This window comes from Bos grunniens, chromosome 8 (genome assembly GCF_055505025.1).
Source record: "Bos grunniens cultivar Pamir isolate PY7600 chromosome 8, Bosgru_T2T1.0, whole genome shotgun sequence".
Classification (NCBI taxonomy): Eukaryota; Metazoa; Chordata; class Mammalia; order Artiodactyla; family Bovidae; genus Bos; species Bos grunniens.
Genome location: NC_141172.1, coordinates 1,056,974 through 1,080,006, shown reverse-complemented (window position 1 = coordinate 1,080,006; position 23,033 = coordinate 1,056,974). Strand labels below are relative to the sequence as shown.

Genomic DNA, 23,033 nt, shown 5'->3' with positions numbered 1-23,033 from the left:
AGACAAATTACTTTGTGCATTGGGACGAGAACAGCAAAAACATGAAGAAAAGGATCACATCCCTTGCGTAAACAGGTTTTCACATTTCAAGAAACAGACACAAGCAATTCTGCAGGAGTTAAGTGAGTGCTCTTAGAAGTCCATCAGGCATAATGGGCCGAACCAGCATAAACATCAACAGAAAATGCAGAGTAGCATCTGAGTCCTTGCACTAAGGGTGTAAATTGTACAAGTGAAATGGGGGAGATAAGCAAATTGTAAAAATGGAACATCTATCCTGAGACCTAAATAAGCCACTGACAGGTGGAGAAATTCACTTCACCCTAATTGTGAGGGACCCGTGTGCTAAGTAGAGAAGAAGCCACTATGGTATTAGTGTATCTGAGAACAAAATAATTGCCTTAAAAACACGTGCACATCACAGAGGCTTCAAGCTTATAAATATCTAATGTACAGGGACAAGGAATGTATAAATAGAAAGCCATTCCACTCTGAAAGAGGAGAATATTTATGAAATGAAGAAATTACATATGCATTAGGACTAGCATGAACTCAATGAACATAGAATGGAAAACAGTCTAGAAAATGTCTTAGCTACCATGTCCTCAAATATTCTCATTTTACACCTGAGGAAACTAAGAAACAGAAGGGGTAAATGCTTCTTATATCATGAATGACTAACTCTTAAAGCAATATAAAACGATGGGGCAATATCCACAATTAGTGCAAGGCTAATTTTAAATATTCAATGTAAACCCATATAAACAATAAAACAAAATTAACATGAACATATACTTTTCCATTCAAAAGTATGTTATTAAAGGGTTTATTCCCTCAAGGAAATAATAAAATTTTAATTCTTAAAAAAACACAAGTATTTAGTAAGCACCTACTTTACTTGCTGCTGCTGCTACTGCTGCTAAGTCGCTTCAGTCGTGTCTGACTCTGTGCGACCCTGTAGACAGCAGCCCACCAGGCTCGCCCGTCCCTGGGATTTTCCAGGCAAGAACACTGGAGTGGGTTGTCATTTCCTTCTCCAATGCATGAAAGTGGAAAGTGAGACTGAAGTCGCTCAGTCATGTCCGACTCTTAGCGACTCCATGGACTGCAGCCTACCAGGCTCCTCCGTCCATGGGATTTCCAGGCAAGAGTACTGGAGTGGGGTGCCATTGCCTTAGAACATGGAAAATATCCTGAGATTTTAAAAAGACATAATTTCTAGGTCTGTTTACCAAAGGGAAAATATGGGGGAAGGGATAAATTGGGAGTCTGAAACTGATGCACACATACACTGCTATATTTAAAATAAATAACCAATTAGAATCTACTGTATAACACAGGGAATTCTACTCAATATTCTGTAATAACCTAAATGGGATAAGAATTTGAAAAAGGATAGATATATGTATATGTATAACTGATTTACTGTGTTGTATACCCAAAGCTAAAATTGTAAATAAACTATAGAAAGTGAAAGTGAAGTCTCTCAGTCATGTCCAACTCTTTGCGACCCCATGGACTGTAACCTACCAGGCTCTGCGGTACATGGGATTTTCCAGGCAAGAATACTGGAGTGGGCTGCCATTTTCCTTCTCCAGGGGATCTTCCCAACCCAGGGATTGAACCCGGGTCTCCTGCATTGCAGACAGACACTTTACCATCTGAGCCACTATACACCAATATAAAATAAATATTTAAAAATAAATAAATAGAATATATAATTATTTTAATCCTTACAGTTTGTTTTGGCTCATAATAAACATCAACCTCAAGGCTGACGTAGACTGAGTATAATATAAATGATAGAAATATATTCTATTTTATTTTTATGATTTAGTTTTATGATTCCCTCTCTGTCAACCTGGGGCTTCCCTGGTGGCTCAGTGGCAAAGAGTTCACCTGACAATGCAGAAGTCGTGTGTTCGATCTTTAGGTCATGAACATCCCCTGGATAAGGCAATGGCAACCCACTCCAGTATTCTTGCCCAGGAAATCCCATGGACAGAAGAGCCTGGCAGGTTACAGTCCATGTGGTGGCAAAGAGTCAGACAGGACTCGGCGACTAAACGACAACTCTATCAACCTAGATCAAAACAAAGAGTCAACTGACCCAAACTGCATCAGACGTCAGATGCGAGAGCCGCCCCACCTCACCTATATACACTGTTTTCCCTTCCTTATTGTCTTCCAACCAAATGACATGACTATGAAGCTCCTTGAAAATCCTCATCACTTGTCAGTAAGTTTACTCACTTCTCAATATCCTGGAACAATTTGGCAGTCAACAACTTGCTTTCTGCATTGATCCTAAGGAAGGCACTGACCAACAGACAGATACAATCTTGCCAGTTTTGCCTTCATTTCATAAGGCTTTTGGAGAATGACTGCATGTCAGGAGTCAGGTGAGATGAGGACAGACTAGCTAAGAATCAAGTTGCGGAACCCTTCCACCCTGGATGCCATCATTCACAGTGGACAGCAGCATTAATTTCTCAGTGCCATTTTGCAATTGTTCTCAACACTGAAAATACTGTATATGAAGATGATTTTATTCTCTCCTTCACTTAAAAGTCTGTTTATTTTTCAGCACCACAGGGGACATTATTTCAGAATGGAATGACTTCTTTGTGTGGCTAGAGATTACACCATGACCTATTTGGTAATATATAATATATATGGAGTAATTTTGGTGCTACAGGTACTGGAAAATGTATCTCTGGAATTTGCAAGCCAAGTGGCCCCACAGCTTATTCAATGGCAATGTCAGAACCATGTTGCTGATTTTCTGTAACTCTCAGAGACTATATACTGCAAAGTGTGTCTGAATATGACAAGATCAACTGTGGAGGGTGGTCCAGTGGTTAAGACAGCATGCTTCCACTTCAGGAGACATGGATTTGATCCCTTTTCAAAGGAACTGAAATCCCACAAGCAGTGCTGTGCAGCCAAAAAAAAAAAAAAAAAGAATCCCTGTGGGCCTTGTGATTAAGGGAGACACTCCCTTGACTAAGAGAGCCCCGTGTGCTCAGTCAGAAGTCTCGTTTGACCCGGTCCCTCCCACCACTACCCCAACTCACAAAACTTGTCAACATGAGTTTTTCTGCTTCCCTTGGAACTGCTTATACCAAATTCTTTCAGTCTATAGAGCCTTGGAGGTGTTAAGGGGCAAAATGATAATAATGAGGAGGATGATGGCGATAACAGAAGAGAAGGAGCACAAAACCAGGAATGAATGCCACAGAGGTAGACACACATATCTCAAAAAAAAAAAAAAAAAGGCACCAAGAAGTCTAAAATTCAGACTTTATGGAAATATAAATAGTAAATAGGACTTTAGCTGCGAACAACTACCAACTAGAAGAAAGTGTAGATTTAATGAATGACACAGAGTTGATTCTCTGTCAGCTTGAAAGGACTTTTGCAGTATTTAAAGCAACAACAACAACAAAAAAAACCTCATAAGACAATTGTAGAACAAAGCACATAAGGTATTTATGAGTTCAGGGCATATTAAAAGAGAGCCCACATTGTGCAGCTAAGAGAATTCAGGGCTCAGTTCATGGATGTCAGTTTTACACTCTGGTCTGCTGCTCAGATAGATACTGTACATTTGGCCGTTCACTCCACAATTACTTTATCTGTTGTATATGAAGAATGCCACATGCTAACATTCAACAGTATTCTAGTAAAAATAAAGTTAGCAACTGTTTAGATAATATTGTGAGAAATGTGAAGTATTCTATAAATCAATACTGTAATTATTACTTGATAAAATTAGCAGCAGATTTAGTTTCTATCAGTATCAATTTTTTTTATATGTTGAATATATTCAATTTATAATAATACAGGACCATTGGGCTATGCCCTTGTCAGTACTCTAGCAGGAATTTTGTTTTTAGATTCTAACCCCATCAAACTTTCTCTCAAGGGATTTGCTTCCTCATAAAAATGGAACTTCCTTGGCTGAGTGATTCTCCAGAGAGGCAAAACTTTCTTTTTATTATGGGCATATCTTAGAAGTGAATGTGCAGCCCAGAAATTTTTATTCTTGGAATAAAAGACTGAAAACTTACTTATACATGGACTAGAGACAGGAACAGTGCACCCTCCACATATTACATGTCACAAAATCCTACATACTGAGAGTTTTCAGAGTCCAAAGTCTCACCCTGGACCCAAACAAAGAACACTACTTCAGAGACACAAGGTTGACAGATTTCATAAAGGAACAGTGTCCCTTTTACACACAAATATAAACCATCCCCTGGTGGCTCAGACGGTAAAGAATCTGCCTGCAATGCCGGAGACACGGGTTCAATCCCTGGGTCAGGAGTATCCCCTGGAGGAGGAAATGGCAACCTACTCCAGTGTTCTTGCCTGGAAAATCCCATGGACAGAGGAGCCGTGCAGGCTACAGTCCATGGGGTCAAGAGTCAGACACAACTGAGTGACTAACACTTTCACTTTTTGTTTTTCAAGCAATCCTTTTCTGCCAGTGATAGCTATTTCCTCCTATTTCCCCAAATTCAAGTATCTAGCAAAGAAGAGTCCACAAACATGAATAAAGACAGGCATGTTACCATTTTCATTTTGCTGCATTTTGTTTCCACTTTGTTTAATTATCTGCAGAGGTTCATAATACAGTTAAAATATATCTACTAATTGGTTTTACAATTTCTGTCAACATAGGTGGAAAACCAAGCACATTAAGAGTTCATTTTCTTACAAATCACAGTGTCTTATTTTAGCATGGTGATTGAATGTAAATTTGTCCCCTAAAATTGACTATAATGAGAGTAATGAAGAAGAACACGAATGAACCCTAAAGACAGCAGGTATGGTGTCAAGGGAAGGTTTACAGCTGGAAAGCAGGACACATTTCAGCTTACTAAGCACAGTGGGGAAAGGAAAAGCTAAGACAGCCATCCGGAGGAAGAGGGAGAAAGATAAAGCTTTTTTATCACAGAACCTGGGATGGTTCAGGTTGGGCAAACAGTTACTTTCCAAGGCAGAGATACAGAGGAGGGACTAAAAGCAGAAGTGCTGGTTGGAAGTCTACTTAAGAATAAATTTGATCCCAGAATTTCTATCCCTTTATAGCCCCCTTGCCACCTGGCAGAGGACTGGGCTTAAGTCACACACAGTTGCAGAAGAGTGAAACAAACATGAACAGGTGAGAGCTCCTGTGCCACAAAATATGGTTCATTCATTAGACCATCCCCTTTGTAGGGTCCAAGAATATGGGAAAAAGGAATCTATGCCTCAGGCAAGAAATGGGGTTACTCTCTAGAGAATCTGGCTGCTTCAAGAGAAAATCTGAAGATCCTTTCATCTGGGCACCCAGGAACAAGGGCCCCAAGACAGGCAGATGGAGGGAAGGATGGGGAGGGGGAGGGGAAGGGAGGGAGGGAATGAGAAGGAAGAGAAGGATGGGGCCGGGTGTGGGGGTGGGGGGCGGGAAGGAAGGGAGGTACGGAGGGAGACACTGAGAGGTTCTCTACATTGGATGCTCTGGGCCTGCCCCAGCCCACTTAACTGGGCCAGTGCTCCCATCCTCCAGCTGGTGGAGGCCGAGGATTCCCATCCATTCCTTCTGTCCTGCTCCAAGAGGGAGCCATCAAGTCTTAGAGATTAGAAGCTCCATCCCACTGCCCACAGTGCATGCTCAGTCACTTCAGTTGTGTCCAGCTCTATCCGTGGGATTTCTCAGGCAAGAATACTGGAGTGGGTTGCCATTTCCTCTTCCAGGGGATCTTCCCGACCCAGGGATTGAACCCACATCTTCTGTGTCTCCTGCATTGCAGGTGGATTCTTTACCCAGTGAGCCACCTAGGCTGCCCACAGTGCTCAGAGGTAACTCTGCCCTTAGAAGCAAACAAAAGGAAAACCCCCATGAGAGAAAACGCCCCGCTTACTTCCTGTCCCAGACCAGTACTTCCCCCACTCCTCTCCTGTGTGTGCTGACTCAGTAAAATCCATGCATCCACACCCCTTTACCAGCTCTATTTCCAAGGAACTTAAACTCAGACCTTACTTGATTTATTCAATTACATTAAGAAGGTCTTTACACCTCTGACAGTTTCAGAATAGGCTCCTAAGAAAACAACAAAAGGGATCATCTATTGGCCTGCAAGGAAAACAATAACTTGTACAAGGAAGAAAATGAAATACTATATGACACTATACAACAACTCCACTCTGGATAAACACAAAATACTCACAAAAAATAAATAAATGACTTATTTAATCTAAATAAGAGGCAAATGTGTTGGGAGAACAAAAAAATATTTGTGTGGGGTAGCAAATTTTTTTCTACATGAATAATTCAATAAATAATCCCTTAAAGACTAAATATAGTTATTTAGTATATGGAGGTAAATAACAGAAGAAACGGTTAAAAGGTTTGAAAGTGGATGACTTGGGAAAGCAAAAAAGGTGGAGCAAAGAAATGCTGCTTTTAATTATATGTCTTCTAGAGCTACTTGATTTTTTAAACTTTTCACAGTACTTATACAGATTCACATTTAACGTATGTCTGCATATAAAAAGTACCTACTAATTTTAGAAAATCCATAAAATTAAAAGAACATAAAAATAATCTATAGCCTTGATACCCCCATCAGAGATAATTATTTTTAACATTTTATTATGGATTGCCTCAGGTTTTTTCCCCTTTGGTTACTGTCTTTCACAAATTTTAATTGTTCTGTATATGGAATTTTCATTCAGTTAATGTTACATTAATATTATATGGGGTGTGCTCAGAGCAAGGCCCTGAAGAAATGGCTTGTCTGCTTACAACACACCGGGTGGGAATCTGTATTCTTCATAACAAAGGGCACAAAAGGTGTGGCCTTCCTACAAAAATCCATCATGTGTCCCTCACCCCTTCATGCGGCTGCTGGGCAGGACAGTGGGACAGGGCTTGGTACTGGAAGAAAAGCTGCAGTATTTGGTTGGGGTCTTTGTCGCCTAGGGCCTGTCTGATCCATGTGTGGGTGGGCCATAAGTGATCTTAGAAAGGCTTTGAACCTCTCTTTTCAAGGAGAAAGAACAAAAAAGAAAAATAGATTCCAACTATATGGCATTCTGGAAGATGCAAAACTATGGAGACAATAAAAAGATCAGTGATTGCCAAGAGTTTGTGGGGAGATGAATACAGAAAGTACAGAAGTTATTTCTATGAGCAGTGAAAATACTTTGAATAGCATTATAATGAGGGATATACGTCATTATAGTTTTGTCCAAATCTATAGAAGCTGCAGCCGGAGAAGGCAGTGACACCCCACTCCAGTACTCTTGCCTGGCAAATCCCATGGACGAAGGAGCCTGGTAGGCTGCAGTCCATGGGGTCGCCAAGAGTCGGACATGACTGAGCGACTTCACTTTCACTTTTCACTTTCATGCATTGGAGAAGGAAATGGCAACCCACTCCACTGTTCTTGCCTGGAGAATCCCAGGGATAGCGGAGCTTGGTGGGCTGCCGTCTATGGGGTCGCACAGAGTCGGACATGACAGAAGTGACTTAGCAGCAGCAGCAGCAGCATAGAAGCTGCAGCAGTACTCACTTTATTAAAGTGAACTCTAAGATGAACTGGGGACCTTGGTGATTATGGTGTGTTGGTGTAGTTCATCCTTGTTTTTGTTTTTTTTTTTAAAAAGGTACCACTCTGTTGATAATGGCCATGCATGTGAGGGGAGGGTGTCTAGGGGAATTTCTGTAGCTTTCTGTCAATGTGTTGTAAACCTAAAACTTTTTTTAAAAAAAAGGTCTCCAAAAAAAAATTAACTCTCAGGGTAGATGTTTTGGTAAAACTTTTGCTTCACCTTTATATATGTATATATCTTATGCTGCTGCTGCTAAGTCACTTCAGTCATGTCCGACTCTGTGAGACCCCACAGATGGCAGCCCATCAGGCTCCACCATCCCTGGGATTCTCCAGGCAAGAACACTGGAGTGGGTTGCCATTATATGTGTATATGTTTGTTAGACTGTGATATAAAATATATTTTTAAGAATAAAAAGTTTTCAGGCCACTACAGTTAAATTATACAAAGATGAAGAAGCTCTATACAGTCAGCAAAAACAAGACCAGGAGCTGACTGTGGCTCAGATCATGAACTCCTTATTGCCAAATTCAGACTTAAATTGAAGAAAGTAGGGAAAACCACTAGACCATTCAGGTATGACCTAAATCAAATCCCTTATGATTATAAAGTGCAAGTAAGAAATAGATTTAAGGGCCTAGATCTGATAGGTAGAGTGCCTGATGAACTATGGAATGAGGTTCATAACTTTGTACAGGAGACAGGGATCAAGACCATCCCCATGGAAAAGAAATGCAAAAAAACAAAATGGCTGTCTGAGGAGGCCTTACAAATAGTTGTGAAAAGAAGAGAAGTGAAAAGCAAAGGAGAAAAGGAAAGATATAAACATCTGAATGCAGAGTTCCAAAGAATAGCAAGAAAAGATGAGAAAGCCTTCTTCAGCAATCAATGCAAAGAAATAGAGGAAAACAACAGAATGGGAAAGACTAGGGATCTCTTCAAGAAAATCAGAGATACCAAAGGAACATTTCATGCAAAGATGGGCTCGATAAAGGACAGAAATGCTGTGGACCTAACAGAAGCAGAAGATATTAAGAAGAGATGGCAAGAATACACAGAAGAACTGTACAAAAAAGATCTTCACGACCCAGATAATCACAATGGTGTGATCACTGACCTAGAGCCAGACATCCTGGAATGTGAAGTCAAGCGGGCCTTAGAAAGCATCACTATGAACAAAGCTAGTGGAGGTGACTGAATTCCAGTTGAGCTCTTTCAAATCCTGAAAGATGATGCTGTGAAAGTGCTGCACTCAATATGCCAGCAAATTTGGAAAACTCAGCAGTGGCCACAGGACTGGAAAAGGTCAGTTTTCATTCCAATTCCAAAGAAAGGCAATGCCAAAGAATGCTCAAACTACTGCACAATTGCACTCATCTCACACACTAGTAAAGTAATGCTCAAAATTCTCCAAGCCAGGCTTCAGCAATATGTGAACCGTGAACTTCCTGATGTTCAAGCTGGTTTTAGAAAATGCAGAGGAACCAGAGATCAAATTTCCAACATCCGCTGGATCATGGAAAAACCAAAGGAGTTCCAGAAAAACATCTATTTCTGCTTTATTGACTATGCCAAAGCCTTTGACTGTGTGGATCACAATAAACTGTGGAAAATTCTGAAAAGAGATGGGAATACCAGACCACCTGATCTGTCTCTTGAGAAATTTGTATGCAGGTCAGGAAGCAACAGTTAGAACTGGACATGGAACAACAGAATGGTTCCGAATAGGAAAAGGAGTACTTCAAGGCTGTATATTGTCACCCTGCTTATTTAACTTCTATGCGGAGTACATCATGAGAAATGCTGGGCTGGAAGAAACACAAGCTGGAATCAAGATTGCAGGGAGAAATATCAATAACCTCAGATATGCAGATGACACCACCCTTATGGCAGAAAGTGAAGAGGAACTCAAAAGGCTCTTGATGAAAGTGAAAGTGGAGAGTGAAAAAGTTGGCTTAAAGCTCAACATTCAGAAAACGAAGATCTGGTGCTATCACTTCATGGGAAATAGATGGGGAAACAGTGGAAACAGTGGCAGACTTTATTTTTGGGGGCTCCAAAATCACTGCGGATGGTGACTGCAGCCATGAAATTAAAAGACACTTGCTCCTTGGAAGGAAAGTTGTGACCAGCCTGGATAGGATATTCAAAAACAGAGACATTACTTTACCAACAAAGGTTCGTCTAGTCAAGGCTATAGTCTTTCCTATGGTCATGTATGGATGTGAGAGTTGGACTGTGAAGAAGGTTGAGCGCCGAAGAATTGATGCTTTTGAACTGTGGTGTTGGAGAAGACTCTTGAGATTTCCTTGGACTGCAAGGAGATCCAACCAGTCCATTCTGAAGGAGATCAGCCCTGGGATTTCTTTGGAAGCAATGATGCTGAAGCTGAAACTCCAGTACTTTGGCCACCTCATGTGAAGAGTTGACTCATTGGAAAAGTCTCTGATGCTGGGTGGGATTGGGGGCAGGAGGAGAAGGGGACGACAGAGGATGAGATGGCTGGATGGCATCACTGACTCGATGGACATGAGTCTGGGTGAACTCCGGGAGTTGGTGATGGACTGGGAGGCCTGGTGTGCTGTGATTCTTGGGGTCGCAAAGAGTCAGACATGACTGAGCAACTAAACTAAACTGATAGTTAAGTTATACTGGCAAATAAAAACACAAATTAACCTCAAGACATTATAACCATTTTATGGCATTTTTACTTTTATAAGCAGTATTTTGTTGATAAAATATCTTATTATAACTTTTATAATGTTTAACAATTCTCTTCTTTTTGTATTTTTACAGAAATCTCCATTCTTCTCTATTATAAATGATGCTGCAACATCTATCTATGAGCATAAAGTATTATTCTGCATAGTTTTAATGTGCAGATACCCACTGAGTCTCATCCCTAAATTATCAATTTGCGGGGGCTTTCACACCTGAAATCATTTTGACAAAATTCCGCAATAAAGCAATCTGCAGGCACTGTAGGCTCATTCTGATGAGACGCTCCCTATGTAAATGATTTTCCAGGTCTTTGGTTTTAGGAGTTTTGCCATCTCCCCCCTGGAACTTTTCACTTTCCAGGAGAACTTCAGGTTTTCCCCAATGAGCACTAAAACAAATAAGTCATTCAGTTTTTGTGCTGCATTTGCTTCTTCCGTCATTGAATTCATTTCAATCTCTCTCCAGGGGCTTATAATCTTCCTTCCTTGTCTTCTTGATTCACATATATTTAGGAAACTCTCCATTTTTCTTCCCCAAACATGCATCCTTCTTGCAGGTCTTATGATTTATTTGATTATATGTGCCTTTGCCCTACATTTGTAATGTTGATTTAGATTTCTTATACTTATGCCTTTATATTTTGGACAACCTTATATTTTTCCTGTTCACCATTTTCGACTAACACTTATTAAAGATACCAATGATGTTTCACTCCCCATGAGTTAAGAACCACCATACATTGCATTCCCACTGGATACCAGGAATCTGCCCATTGTGTCAAACACAATACCTTATTTTTCTTTACTACAACTTGTAAATTATGAATTAGTGGTATTTCACTTTTACATGAAAGGAAACAAACATCAGTTGTAAAACAACTGGACCCATTAGTGACTTGAAAAAAAGATAGAGCTTCCCATTCTACTCCTTAGAAAATAGAAATGGGAGAGTAAGCAATTGGTCTTGTCCATTGGTTTGTTTTAAACAACTATATTGAGTCAAACAATGAAATGCAAGTATAGTTGACATTTTCTTTTCTGTTATTATTGTCACCGTTTAGTCGCTAAGTCATGTCTGACTGTTTGTGACCCCATGGACTGTAGCCCACCAGGCTCTTCTGTCCGTGGAATTTCCCAGGCAAGAATACTAGAGTGGGTTGTCATTTCCTCTTCCAGGGAATCTTCCCCACTCAGGGATTGAAACTGTATCTCCTATATCAGCACGCAGGCTCTTTACCACTGAGCCACCTGGGAAGCTCATTTTCCTTTCTACTCTCTGCTTACATGATTACTTTTTTCATCTGATTTTCACATTGCCTGAATTAAATCTTGGTAAGGGTTAATTAGCAACACTTTTAAAATCAAATGCTGGTTGCTTGATTCTAAATACTCAGCATTCAAAATATATGGTAGAACTTGGGGAAAAAACATTAATAGATTGTGTAAGTCTATCTCCACTATTGGAGGAAATTATTTAAAAAGCAATATCTAGCTAAATACTATTATTTTTGTACAGAATAACTCATTTGTACCTAAAATTTTCATTTGCTACTTCTAATATTTTAAATTATTTCATGTATTCCATTGTTTGAATGAGTAGCCTTCCTGATGTGTTGATCTAATGCAAGATTTCTGATGCCAATGGTAATTCCTTCACTCTCTTCTCCTTCACTGTTGAGCAGAAATAGTCCAGAGCAGGATGTGCCAGAGATTACTTCCAACAGCAACACTTTGTACTCTTTCTTTTCTTCATAAGGGACTTAATCCTGGCCTTTGTCTTGTTTGATCTATATCTACTGCCTCAAAGGAGTTATCATTAAATCCTTAAGTCTCATTGCCTGTATTCATGAGGTGAAGCAGTTTTCAGGCTTACACTATACATGCCCAAACCATAATGTTTCCTTTTCATTCCTGCATTTTTGCTGGAACCTCTATGTTTGTGTCTATGTCACGGATTTTTGTCTCCTTTTTCATTTTCTTGCTCTGGGCTGTATTTTGTGGCATTACACCTTGAACCCATTTTTCTGCACTTCCTTATGTTCACAGTTGGGATCTATCTGCTCTCTGACAGCAACCCTTCTTTCCAGGCTTTTGGCATCAAAATATGCTTTCTTCTCCCCACCCTGGCCATTGTCTCAACCACAGGAATATCCTTTGACTGTGTGGATCACCACAAACTATGAAAATTTTTTAAAGACATGGGAATAACAGACACCTGACCTGCCTCTTGAGAAATCTGTATGCAGGTCAGGAAGCAACAGTTAGAACTGGACATGGAACAACAGACTGGTTCCAAATGGGATAAGGAGTATGTCCAGGCTGTATATTGTCACCCTGCTTACTTAACTTATATGCAGAGTACATCATGAGAAATGCTGGGCTGGAAGAAGCACAAGCTGGAATCAAGATTGCCGGGAGAAATATCAATAACCTCAGATATGCAGATGACACCACCCTTATGGCAGAAAGTGAAGAAGAACTAAAGAGCCTCTTGATGAAAGTGAAAGAGAAGAGTGAAAAGTTTGCTTAAAACTCAAATTCAGAAAACTAAGATCATGGCATCCAGTCCCATCACTTCATGGCAAATAAATGGGGAAACAGTGGAAACAGTGTCAGACTTTATTTTTTTGGGCTCCAAAATCAGTGCAGATGGTGACTGCAGCCATGAAATTAAAAAACATTTGCTCCTTGGGAGTAAAGTTATGACCAGCCTAGACCACATATTGAAAAGCAGAGACATTACTTTGCCAACAAAGGTCCATCTAGTCAAGGCTATCGTTTTTCCAGTAGTCATGTATGGATGGGAGAGTTGGATTATAAAGTTGAAAAAGTTGGCTTAAAGCTCAAATTCAGAAAACTAAGATCATGGCATCTGGTCCCATCACTTCATGGGAAATAGATGGAGAAACAGTGACAGACTTTATTTTTCTGGGCTCCAAAGTCACTGCAGATGGTGACTGCAGTCATGAAATTAAAAGATGCTTACTCCTTGAAGAAAAGCTATGACTAACCTAGATAGCATATTAAAAAGCAGAGGCATTACTTTGCCAACAAAAGTCCATCTAGTCAAGGCTATTGTTTTTCCAGTAGTTATGTATGTATGTGAGAGTTGGGCCATAAAAAAAGCTGAGCATCAAAGAATTGATGCTTTTGAACTGTGGTGTTGGAGAGGACTCTTCAGAGTCCCTTGGACTGCAAAGAGATCCAACCATTCCATCCTAAAGGAAATTGGTCCTGAATATTCATTGGAAAGACTGATGCTGAAGCTGAAACTCCAATACTTTGGCCACCTAATGCAAAGAGCTGACTCATTTGAAAAGACTCTGATGCTGGGAAAGATTGAGGGGGGAGAAGGGGACAACAGAGGATCAGATGGTTGGATGGCATCACCAACTCAATGGACATGAGTCTGAATAAATTCCGGCAGTTGGTGATGGACAGGGTGGCCTGGCGTGCTGCAGTCCATAGGGTCACAAAGAGTCAGACACGACTGAACGACTGAACTGAACTGAGGATCTCAGTAACAATGTATGGTTCTGATTCCAATTCTAATACCAGTATGCATTTTTTCCCACACCAGCAATTCCTTGCCTGAGTGTCCTGCACCTAACTCAATTCTGATGGAGACAGCGTCAGATCCCATGGGCAAGGACTCAGTCCTAAAAGACTGCCCCTACTTCTGATGCCAATCTCAAATCCCCATTGTCACCAGTGTTTCTGACCAATCCGCTATAGGTCAGAGCTTCAATGACCGTCTCCTTAGGCTCGATTACTTTGCTAGAATGGCTGGAAGAACTCAGAGAAATATTTTACTTACTAGACTATCAGTTTATTATTAATAGGATATAACACAGGACCAGCCAGAAGGAAAAGATGTATAGGGCTAGTTATAGGGAAAGGGCACAAAGCTTCCATGCCCTCTCTGAGCTCCCCCTCCACCCCCCCCCACGCCCCCCACCCCTCCCACCCCCCCCCACCCTCCCACTCCCCACCCCCCCCCCCAATCCCCCCCCACCCCCGCCCAACTCCTTCACTCTCTCTGTGTTCACCAACCTAGAAGTTCAAAGAGTCTGGTCCTTCTGGATTTCATGGAGGCTTCATTAAATAGGTATGGCTGATTACATCATCAGCCATCATTCCCCCATTCAACCTCCAGCCCCTCTCCCCTCCATGGAGGAGGTTGGTTTCCTCCCCTCTTCAGTTCAGTTCAGTTCATTTCAGTTGCTCAGCCATGTCCAACTCTTCGCGACCCCATGAACTGCAGCACGCCAGGCCCAAAAGGCACCTCATTAACATAATGAAAGACAACTGTATCACTCTTATCACTTAGGAAATTCCAAGGTTGGTAGGAGTTCTGTGCCAGAAATAGGGCCAAAGACCAAATATGTATTTCTTATGATGAAGACGATATTACACAACCTCCTCTGTTTCTTCCAGCTGGGAGTACAGATTTTCTTTTTTAAGGTGACTTCTAACTTGATATATTGAATACACATTTGCAAATACAACTAAAAAGTCTAAGCTCAATTTCTTCACATTATATGAGCAACAAAATTATACATGTTCTCAATCCACACCTGCCAGTTTTGCTAAATGTCACACACAGCACTTGTATGAGGTTTGGTTGTCTAAGAAGACCTCAGCTGGGCATCAGCATGTGGGAGGTGAGGGGAGAGGGAGCAGCAGGGACTGGGCAGAGCCTCAAACCAGAGTCCTGTAGAAGGGAAGGTGAAGGAGGGAGAAATAGGTGAGAAGCATCTCAGACTACAAGCTCCATCTAGAAAACATTTGTCCAGATCATCAGGGATAAGGTCACCCATTAGAGGACTGAGCATCACAAGAAAAGGGTGGCACTAGACCCTCTACTGTGCTCAGATGAGAGCCAACCACACCCTGAGAGAACTGTGGCTTTAGCGCATGCTGTGGTAAACCTGGGTGACAGCAGCTGGGCTGGCAGCCCACAGCACTCTGTGCTGCAGATGACCTCAGTGGGGACTTGACAAGATTTTCACCACCACCACTGCCACCATTTCCTGATGTGTCACTAGACATTAGTCTCTGCTTTGACTCTGGCTTCTTGGCATCCGCACTGCTGTTCTCTGTTCCCGCCTCTCAGAGCAACCTGGGGCATATCTCAGGCTACCCTCCATCTTTGGGTGACCTATCACGGGAACACTGTCCTAGGATGAGAGGGCATGGCTGGGAGGACAGCACACAGGAGAGTGGCCACTTCCTGCAGTTTATCATTATATCCTAGGCATGGCACTGGCTTTTCTCTGAGTTCTCCCAATGCAGAAGAAAGCAGTATGTAACATACAATAGGTGTTTGCTAAGCATGTGTTAATTTACGTGAGAGAATTACAACACAGTAACTTACAACCTACAGTACACATGGCTGCTCTCAGCTCAAAGGATCTAGCAGGTCCTCTACGTAAGTGAAAATGTCAACTGCAAACAAAGAGAGTTTATATTTCTCCCTTCCCAATCCATTTTCTAATATTTCCTTTTTCTTGTCATCACTTTAGCTAGAACTTCCAATACTATGTTAAAAATAAATGGTGAGAGGGAACACCCATGCTTTGTTTCAGTCCTACATGAGAAAGTGTCAAGTGCCTCCATACTTTCACATCACTGTCTTCCCCTGCAATCTGCAACCAACCTGCCCCTCTGTTAAAGGACCAGCTCAACCCTATCAGTGACAGTGCCCTAGAGGAGAGCTGATCCTCAGAATCAGGTCTCAACAACTGAGAACAAAGAGTGGTCCCTGCCTTAGGCTCTGGATATGCTAATTATGGGATCATAGAAAATGGAAATGTAGCATCCACCCAAGGCATTCAGGATGTGTGCACGCTTACCTAGTAGCCCCCAAAGCACAATAACATCAGAATGTAATATTCCAACATCAGTACATCCCACAATATCTTGGTTATTGACCTACATAGAATGTTGTGCAGGTCATTCCTGGAAGGTCATTCCTGGAACAAACAGGCAGCACCTCAATGTAAGTACAGTCCCTTTACTTCTGAACACCACTTCACAGCTCCTGCCATGGAGTCTTCCTACAAGAACAATCTAGCAAGCACCTCTACAGAGAAAAGTACAGTCTAAATCCACATGAAGAAAGACACACTCCTCTCTCATGAGCAGAAGAGCCTGTGGAGACAGAGTCCTGTCTCAAAAATACCTGGCTCTGTAGAATCCCCAGTGCTACATTTCCCTTCCTAGTCAGAAACCTCTTCATTAAAGCTAATAATTACTTCAAAATATCCCCCAAAGAACCATAATGTTCTCCTTGGCATAAATAAAGGATCTTTCTCAATAGTTACTATAAACAGTGAAACAGAAAGTCCAATGGAGATATTTAAGTCTTTCTCTCAGAGACTGAAAGTATTTATAGCTTTAAAGTGACATCTTTTCCCAGCCAACTACCAGTTCTACAGAAATTCACAAAAGTTTGAACTTTTTACATATAAAACCACACATATAAATCCAACATCTTTAAAGTACCAAATATACCATTTTTTTGGTCTGTAAACCTGTACACGTGAATTATGTATGGAATCTCCTCTGTGACTCACCTTTACGATATCACCTCTTAAATCTTCCAGGAATGTGCAAAGTATTCTTTGTAGAAGAATCTCAAAGCAATTCAATTCCAAATCTAATTATTCTACTCCTAAAGGAGTTATTTACACTTAATAACCTCCGTTCAGTTCAGTCACTCAGTCGTGTTCAACTCCCTGTGACCCCACAAATCGCAGCACGCCAGGCCTCCCTGTCCATCACCAACTCCCGGAGTTCACCCAGACTCATGTCCATCGAGTCAGTGATGCCATCCAACCATCTCATCCTCTGTCGTCCCCTTCTCCTCCTGCCCCCAATCCCTCCCAGCATCAGAGACTTTTCCAATGAGTCAACTCTTCGCATGAGGTGGCCAAAGTACTGGCGTTAGCATCATTGCTTCCAAAGAAATCCCAGGGCTGATCTCCTTCAGAATGGACTGGTTGGATCTCCTTGCAGTCCAAGGGACTCTCAAGAGTCTTCTCCAACACCACAGTTCAAAATCATCAATTCTTCGGTGCTCAGCTTTCTTCACAGTCCAACTCTCTCATCCATACATGACCACTGGAAAAACCATAGCCTTGACTAGATGGACCTTTGTTGACAAAGTACTGTCTCTGCTTTTCCATATGCTATCTAGGTTGGTCATAACTTTTCTTCCAAGGAGTAAGCGTCTTTTACTTTCATGGCTGCAGCCATCATTTGCAGTGATTTTGGAGCCCCCAAAAATAAAGTCTGACACTGTTTCCACTGTTTCCCCATTTATTTCCCATGAAGTGATGGGACCAGATGCCATGATCTTAGTTTTCTGAATGTTGACCTCAGGTATTAGGAAAGCCCTGCTTTTATTTAGCCATGGATCTTTCCCACTGGGCTTATTGCTGCTCCCTGGAACACACACACAGTCTCCTCCTCCAAAAACATGACAGCATTTATCACTTTTTTTTCTATCCAGGCAAGAATGCTGGAGTGGCTTGTCATGCCCTTCTCCAGTGGATCCTCCTGACCTAGGAAACTGATCCTCCATGTTTCCTGCATTGGCAGGCAGATTCTTGGCCACTGAGCCTCCTGGGAAGCCTTCTCGTCTTCCTTTCAACCACTTCTCATATTATATGATGTAGGATATTTTAAAGAGTATTTTTATTGGCTAGCAAAAAAAAAATTTAGATTTTTCCATTATCTACTATATTTAGAGCCTTAGGGACATCCTTAAGCCTGATTTTCACATCTTTAATACAGAGCTATGAAGAGACGAGTATCCACTTCTGTTCATTTAATTATGAAGTTTAATAGAGATTATGCTTTTAAATCACACAGCACATAATATTACTTGGCACATAATATGACTTATTGTTATTGCCTTGTGAACTTTCATCTGCATGATACTCAGTTCTTATCTTTATTAAAATAAAGTATTTAATTTTGAGCAAATGAGCGGGTGATTTAACAGGCACTGTTTTCCTTTTGTTATTGCTTTCTTGCCAAGAAGCAATTGTCTTCTGATTCCATGCCTGCAGTCATTGTCCACAGTGATTTTGGAGCCCAAGAAGAGGAAATCTGTCACTGCTTCCACCCTTTCCCCTTCTATCTGCCATGCAGTAATGGGGCTGGATGCCATGATCTTAGTTTGTTTTTTTTTTATTATTTAGTCTTAAGCCAGCTCTTTAACTCTCCTGTGAAAGAGGAGAGTGATGAGAAATGTTAAGATGATGACAAACCTACACAGCATGCTGAAAAGCAGAGACATTACTCTGCTGACAAAGGTCTGAATAGTCAAGGCTGTGGTCTTCACAGTGGTCACCTACAGTTGAGGAAACTGGACAGTAAAGAAGGCAGAATGCCAAAGAATTGATGCATTCAAACTGTGGTGCTGGAGAAGACTCCTGAAAGTCCCTTAGACAACAAGGATATCAAACCAGTCAATCTTAAGGGAAATCAACTCTGACTATTCACTGGAAGGACTGAAGCTGAAGCTCCAGTATTTTGGTCATCTGATATGAATAGACGACTCATTGGAAAAGTCCCTGATTCTGGGAAAGATTGAGGGCAGAAGGAGAAGAGGGCTTCAGAGGATGAGATGGCTGGATGGCATCATGGATGCAATGAACATGAACTTGGGCAAACTCTGGGAGATGGTGAGGGAAAGGGAGGCCTGGCGTGCTCCAGTCCATGGGATCACAAAGAGTTGGATATGACTCAGCCACTGAACAACAACAACAATTTTCCTTTTAACATCACTGAAATACACATGCAGTGTCAACAGTTGCACATCATGTTCAAGCTCAGGTCAGCATTTCTCTCCAGAAAGGGTACTTAGGTCCCTTCTTTAAATAACAGTTATTGCTAACTATATACCAGTGATTAATTAATAAGTCGATGTAGAAGTCAAGAAGCACAATCACCAAGGGGTAAAGACTCAACCTGTGACCACTGATGCTCATCAGGCAGGAAGGTGCACAGACATGTAAACCAACAGTTTTAAGGGTCATGCATGTTATATGTGTGATAAGAGCTATAAAGGAAAGACATAAAACGTGTTACCAAAAGAGAGAGAATTACCAGTTTTCTCAGGAAGATATCCTACTGAAGAAGCATTCCGAGAGAGCTTCAGAAGATGGCGGAGGAGTAGGACAGAGAGAACACTTTCTCCCCCACAAATTCATCAAAAGAGCATTTAAACGTCGAGTAAATTCCACAAAACAACTTCTGAATGCCGGCAGAGGACATCAGGCACCCAGAAAAGCAATCCAACTCTTCGAAAGGAGGTAGGAAAAAATATAAAAGACAAAAAAAGAGACAAAAGAGGGAGGGACGGAGCTCCGTCCCGGGAAGGGAGTCTTAAAAAGAGAGAAGTTTCCAAACACCAGGAAACCTTCTCACTGCCGAATCTGTGCCGAGCTTTGGAAGCACAGAGGGCAACATAACAGGAAGAAAAAATAAATAAACAATTAAAACTCGAAGATTGCGAGTCCTACGGTAACTCCCCCAGTGGAGAAGCAGCGCAGACGCCTGCAGGCGCCATTAACAAGCCGGGGCTGGGCAGGGAGGCGCAGCGGGGGCTGCATCGCTTAGAGTAAGAATCTGGCCTGAATACCCTGAGCACTATCTGAGCGAAATAATTTGGGCTAACAAACCAGACTGTGGGATATCTACTACGCGAAAAGCCAGCCCCAACCTAAGACCGCCAGGCCCGCGCACGGAACAAAGAATTGAACAGAGATAGCCGGCTGCAGACCTTCCCCCTCCGGTGATAGGCAGCCAGAGCCGGAAGGGGGCAATCGCAGCCCCAGAGAGACATTATCTATAAAACTGTAAGCAGGCTTCTTTGCTAACTAAAACTTCTTGGGGGTCTGGACGGTTAACATCTGCCTAAGAAGGTGCGCCGGTTTTGTGCCCAGATAACCGAGTGGCGGGGAGGCGATAAGTCGCAGCATTGGCGCTCGCCAAACACCTCATCACTTGAGCTGCTCGGACCTGGGAAGAGCACAATACTCAGGCCCAACTGAGTCTGCGCCTCTGAGGACTATCCGAGTGCCTGAACCTGAGCGGCTTGGACCTGGGAGGTACATGCAACCCAGGGCCAGCCTCGGATTGTTCCCGGCGGAACAACCTAGAGCCCGAGCAGTGTGGGCAGGGAGGCTACACGCGCAGTGAGCGGGGGCAGACCCAGTGTGGCTGAGGCACTGCGAGCGCACGTCAGTGTTATTTGCTTGCAGCATCCCTCCCTCCCTCCCCACAGCGCGACTGAACAAAGAGAAGAAATACAGTTCCACCCATCAGAACACTGACACAAGTTTCCCTAACCAGGAAACCTTGACAAGCCACCTGTACAAACCCACACACAGTGAGGAATAGCCACAATAAAGAGAACTCCACAAACTGCCAGAATACAGAAAGGACACCCCATACTCAGCAATTTAAACAAGATGAAGAGACAGAGGAATAGCCAGCAGATAAAGGAACAGGATAAATGCCCACCAAACCAAACAAAAGAGGAAGAGATAGGGAATCTACCTGATAAAGAATTCCGAATAATGATAGTGAAATTGATCCAAAATCTTGAAATCAAAATGGAATCACAGATAAATAGCTTGGAGACAAGGATTGAGAAGATGCAAGAAAGGTTTAACAAGGACCTAGAAGAAATAAAAAAGAGTCAATATACAATGAATAATGCAATAAATGAAATTAAAAACACTCTGGAGGCAACAAATAGTAGAATAACAGAGGCAGAAGATAGGATTAGTGAATTAGAAGATAGAATGGTAGAAATAAATGAATCAGAGAGAATAAAAGAAAAACGAATTAAAAGAAATGAGGACAATATCAGAGACCTCCAGGACAATATTAAACGCTACAACATTCGAATCATAGGGGTTCCAGAAGAAGAAGACAAAAAGAAAGACCATGAGAAAATACTTGAGGAGATAATAGTTGAAAACTTCCCTAAACTGGGGAAGGAAATAATCACCCAAGTCCAAGAAACCCAGAGAATCCCAAACAGGATAAACCCAAGGCGAAACACCCCAAGACACATATTACTCAAATTAACAAAGATCAAACACAAAGAACAAATATTAAAAGCAGCAAGGGAAAAACAACAAATAACACACAAGGGAATTCCCATAAGGATAACAGCTGATCTTTCAATAGAAACTCTTCAAGCCAGGAGGGAATGGCAAGACATACTTAAAATGATGAAAGAAAATAACCTACAGCCCAGATTATTGTACCCAGCAAGGATTTCATTCAAGTATGAAGGAGAAATCAAAAGCTTCTCAGATAAGCAAAAGCTGAGAGAATTCTGCACCACCAAACCAGTTCTACAACAAATACTAAAGGATATTCTCTAGACAGGAAACACAAAAATGGTGTATAAATTCGAAACCCAAACAATAAAGTAAATGGCAACGGGATCATACTTATCAGTAATTACCTTAAACGTAAATGGGTTGAATGCCCCAACCAAAAGACAAAGACTGGCTGAATGGATACAAAAACAAGACCCCTACATATGTTGTCTACAGGAGACCCACCTCAAAACAGGGGACACATACAGACTGAAAGTGAAGGGCTGGAAAAAGATTTTCCATGCAAATAGGGACCAAAAGAAAGCAGGAGTAGCAATACTCATATCAGATAAAATAGACTTTAAAACAAAGGCTGTGAAAAGAGACAAAGAAGGTCACTACATAATGATCAAAGGATCAATCCAAGAAGAAGATATAACAATTATAAATATATATGCACCCAACACGGGAGCATCGCAGTATGTAAGACAAATGCTAACAAGTATGAAAGGAGAAATTAACAATAACACAATAATAGTGGGAGACTTTAATACCCCACTCACAGCTATGGATAGATCAACTAAACAGAAAATTAATAAGGAAACACAAACTTTAAACGATACAATAGACCAGTTAGACCTAATTGATATCTATAGGACATTTCATCCCAAAACAATGAATTTCACCTTTTTCTCAAGCGCACATGGAACCTTCTCCAGGATAGATCACATCCTGGGCCATAAAGCTAGCCTTGGTAAATTCAAAAAAATAGAAATCATTCCAAGCATCTTTTCTGACCACAATGCAGTAAGATTAGATCTCAATTACAGGAGAAAAACTATTAAAAATTCCAACATATGGAGGCTGAACAACACGCTGCTGAATAACCAACAAATCACAGAAGAAATCAAAAAAGAAATCAAAATTTGCATAGAAACGAATGAAAATGAAAACACAACAACCCAAAACCTGTGGGACACAGTAAAAGCAGTCCTAAGGGGAAAGTTCATAGCAATACAGGCACACCTCAAGAAACAAGAAAAAAGTCAAATAAATAACCTAACTCTACACCTCAAACAACTAGAAAAGGAAGAAATGAAGAACCCCAGGGTTAGTAGAAGGAAAGAAATCTTAAAAATTAGAGCAGAAATAAATGCAAAAGAAACAAAAGAGACCATAGCAAAAATCAACAAAGCCAAAAGCTGGTTCTTTGAAAGGATAAATAAAATTGACAAACCATTAGCCAGACTCATCAAGAAACAAAGGGAGAAAAATCAAATCAATAAAATTAGAAATGACAGTGGAGAGATCACAACAGACAATATAGAAATACAAAGGATCATAAGAGACTATT

The 23,033-nt window shown here is 41.3% G+C and overlaps 1 non-coding gene across 1 annotated transcript; it reads left to right on the top strand.

The window, feature by feature from the left end:
• The first annotated feature begins 6,752 nt into the window (after positions 1-6,752).
• Positions 6,753-6,877, top strand: LOC147366551 (small nucleolar RNA SNORA11). The gene has a single exon (XR_015132247.1). It is a non-coding gene; the product is annotated as a small nucleolar RNA SNORA11 (small nucleolar RNA).
• Positions 6,878-23,033: the final 16,156 nt, after the last annotated feature.